Genomic DNA, 4,406 nt, shown 5'->3' on the forward strand with positions numbered 1-4,406 from the left:
TCTCTGTTGTGTTCCCTGTCAGGGTGGTCATTGGTGGTAGCTGGGCACCATCCAGTTCTGGTCTCAGGCTGATGCAGTCTCTGGTTTATGTGGCCCTTTCTGTCTCTTGGACTAATGTTTTCCTTGTGTCTTTGGTGTTCTTCACTCTCCTTTGCTCCATGTGGGTTGGGACAAATTGATGCATCTTAGAAGGCCACTCACTAGCTTTTAAAACCCCAGATGCCACTCACCAAAAATGGGATGCAGAACATTTCCTTAATAAACTTTGTTATGCCAATTGACCTAGATGTCCCCTGAAACCATGGTCCCCAGACCCTTGCCCCTGCTGCTCTGTCCCTTGAAGTGCTATGTTGTATTCAGGAAACTTCTTAGCTTCCAGTTATGCTGACTTCCTTTGTAGTGTGTGTTATCCTTCCCTTCAACTAATATAATGCTTGTCTACTGTCTAGCTAGTGAATACACCTCTCCCTCCCTCCCCACCCTCGTAACCATCAAAGAATGCTTTCTTCTGTGTTTAAACATTTTCTTGAATTCTTATAATAGTGGTCTTATACAATATTTGTCCTTTTGCGACTGACTAAATTCACTCAGCATAATGCCTTCCAGATTCCTCCATGTTACGTTTCATGGATTCATCTTTGTTCTTTATCATTGCATAGTATTCTATTATGTGAATATATCATAATTTGTTTATCCATTCATCCGTTGATGGGCACCTAGGTTGTTTCCACCTTTTGCAATCATTAACAGTGCTTCAATGAACATGGCTGTGCATATATCTATTCGTGTGATGGCTCTTATCTCTCTAGGATATATTCTAAGAGAGGGATTGCTGGATCATATGGAACTTCTATTTCTAGCTTACAATATCTTTTTACATGGTTCATTTTATTGTTAGTTCCTCAGTTGTACTCATATTGGTGCCATACACACAGTTAACTAATTTATGCTTGTTGGATGAATGGAAACTATTATTTTCACCTAGATTCTCAGTTATAAGCTAATTAAATGGCATTTACAGTTCTATGTGTTGAGGAGAGTTTATAATCACCAAAATTACCTGAAAACTACTGGCCTATAGAGTTTGATGTATTAACCTAATACATGGGACTCAGATGATCTAAACAACAATAAGACATTTGTAACAAACAAACAACAAGGTGATTCAGGGTAGCCAAGATCTGTGTGTCTACAGACTGGCTCAGACAGCATTGTGGGATAAATGGCTGTGTACCCAGATACTCCGCCTGTCTTTAGAGAGCTCCCAGAAATCTCTTCAATTCTTTTCAGGAGCTTAAAAAAGCCAGTGGTTGCTCTGTATGTCCATCTGGGAACTGGAAGGAAAACTTGGGTATTTAATATAACCTCTAGGAAATGTTCAGTTAGGTAAAATCAGGTAATTATAGCAATAAAATACCTTGAGATTTTTTGTTGCTTTATTAATGCTTATTTTTTTGCATTAGGCTGTTAAATACCTGTTCTTTATTAAAAGGTATAATACAAAAATTTGGAAAGAAGAAACACCTTAGCTCCATCATCTTGAGGCAATCTCTTTTTATACTTTTGTATATTATCTTTTATTAATTTTTTTCACCTTTGTTTCCTTGATTATGACTATAAGATATATACATAAATTTCATATACTTATTAAAGTGCCATTTTATGATTACAAAAATAGTAAATTTACCACCTAGAATGGCTAAAATTCAAAGGACAGATAATAACAAGTGTTGATGAAGATGTGGAGGAACTGGAACACTCATATATTCTTGGTGGGAATGTAAGAACGTACAGTCACTCTGGAAAACAGTTTGTTACGTTCTTCAAAAATTCAACATACAGCTACCATATGAACCATCCATTGTGCTCCTAGTTATTTACTCAAGAGAACTGAAAGCATATGTACATACAATGAGTTGTACACTAATATTCATAGCAGTTTTATTCATAATAGCCAAAGAGTGGAACTAATCCCAATATCATTAAAAATACAATTGCTGTCAGGTAGACTCTGACTCACGGTGAACCCAATGGTTTCAGAATAGAGCTATGCTCCATAGTGTTGTCAGTGGCTGATTTATCAAAGGTAAATTACCAGGCCTTTCTTCTGAGGTGCCTCTGGTTGGACTTGGGCCACCACCCTGTCAGTTAGCAGCAAGCACATTAACCATTTGCATTATCCAGAAACTCCAATATCAATAAACAAGTGAATAAATAAAAAAGTAGTAAATCAATAGAAAAAGGTGTAGTAGTCATCACTAAAAAGTAATGAACTGATTTATGCTACAAGATGGATGAAATGAATATGTAAGAAAATAATTGACATTTCAACACTTTTAACATGTATAATGTAGTGACATTAATTATATTACTCATATTGTTACCTCATTACCATATCCATTTCCAAATTTTTACTTCAACCTTCACAGAAGATCAGTGTCCTCTAAGCAATGAGTTCCCTGTCCATCCTGCCTGCCACTGGTAACCACTAATGAACTTCGGTGTCTATACATTTTCTTATTCTAGATATTTCATATAAGTTGAGTCATACAATATTTGTACTTTTGTGACTGAGTTCTTTCATTCTGCATGATGTTTTCATCCATGTTGTAGCATGTATCAGGGCTTCATATCTCTTTATGACTGAGGAATATTTCATTGTATATACCACATTTTATTTATCCATTCATCTGCTGATGGGCATTTAGGCTGTTTCCAATTTTTGGCCATTGGGATTACTGCTGCTATGAACATTGGTGTACAAGTATGTGTTTGCATTCCTGTCTTATATTGTTTTGGGTATATACTTAGGAGTGATATTGCTGGGACATATGGTAATTCTGGGAGTTCCTAGGTGGTGCAAATAGTTACATGCTCGACTGCTAACTTAACAGTTGGAGGGCCAAGTCCATGTAAAGGTGCCTGACAAGAAAGACCTGGCAATCTACTTCTGAAAAATCATCCGTTGAAAAGACTATAGAGCACAGTTCTACTCTAACATACAGGGGTGGCTATGAGTCAGAGTTGACTTGACAGTAACTGGCATGGTAGTTCTATATTAACTTTTTGAGAAATTGCCAAACTCTTTTCCACAGCAGCTGTACCAGTTTACAATTCCACAAGCAATAGATAAGGGTTCAGATTTATCCACATCTGTGGCAGAACCTCTTGTTTTCCTTTTTTTTAATCTTAGCCATCTTAGTGGTTATGAAATGGTATCTCATTTTGGTTTTGATTTTCATTTTCCTAACGACCAATGACATTGGGCATCTCTTCATGTGTTTGTTGATCATTTGTATTTCTTCTTTGATGAAATGTCTATTTAAGTACTTTTCAAAATAATTTTATTAATAACAGTTAGCTGTTGAGATGATCATATGATTTTCTCTTGTTCTCTGTTAATTTAGTAAATTAGATTTATTAATTTTCAAATGTTGAAACTACCTTATATTCCTGGGAATACAATTTTGTATTCCCTAATATACATGTGTATTGGTGGATTCAATTTGCTCATATTTTGTCAATAGTTGATACAATTCTTTTATACAATAAGTTTTTATTAACTATTTAAATATGCTTATATCCTTTTTTGAGGTAAATTCTACACTTATATAGTGTTTTTTGTACTAAGCAGTGTTTTAAGCATCTCACATACAACAGAATCATGCGATCATTATCAGTAACATATTATTGTTAGCTCTATTTACAAATGAGATAACTGAGACCCAGAAAATGCATGGAATTTTATCAAGGTGTCTCATCTATACTGACATTAAGCTAGTATTGAAAAATAGGTTTCTGAGCCTAGATTCTTAGCACTTAATAATGAGCTATAATACTCATTTACAGCTTATTTTCATTCTTTTTAGTAGGAATGAAGATGGGAAACAAACTACAATTCATTAATAGGTGTGTTTAAATTAATTAAGATTTATGTAAATGATATGCAGAATATAATGTTTTGAAAGAATATATTTATTTGTATATAATAACATTTAAGGAAGTTTATCTTACAGACTTTGAATAGAGGTAGCTTCAGAAATATTTATATGACTCCATTAAGCATGAAAGCTCTGATTTAGAGAAGTAGAAAGATTGATAAAATGGGGTCCCATTGATTATCTTGTGTGACTTTAGCTTGGCCACCCCCCATTCATAGCTGCATATTACTATCATCTTTTGAACTTAAAACACACACATACACCAATGCCTTGGATCTAATGTAGAACAACTGTATTACAATCTTGGGGAAAGAAACTAGGCACTGATATTTTTACTAAGTCATCCATTTGGTTCTCATATAAATCTGGGTTTTAAAACTACTGAGCTTTTAGTCATATTTGTCAATTTCTTTCTTGCCTTAGTTCTCTTGACTATTCACAATTCCCTTGCTTGGATATATTTCA

This window comes from Trichechus manatus, unplaced genomic scaffold (genome assembly GCF_000243295.1).
Source record: "Trichechus manatus latirostris isolate Lorelei unplaced genomic scaffold, TriManLat1.0 scaffold00130, whole genome shotgun sequence".
NCBI lineage: Eukaryota > Metazoa > Chordata > Mammalia > Sirenia > Trichechidae > Trichechus > Trichechus manatus.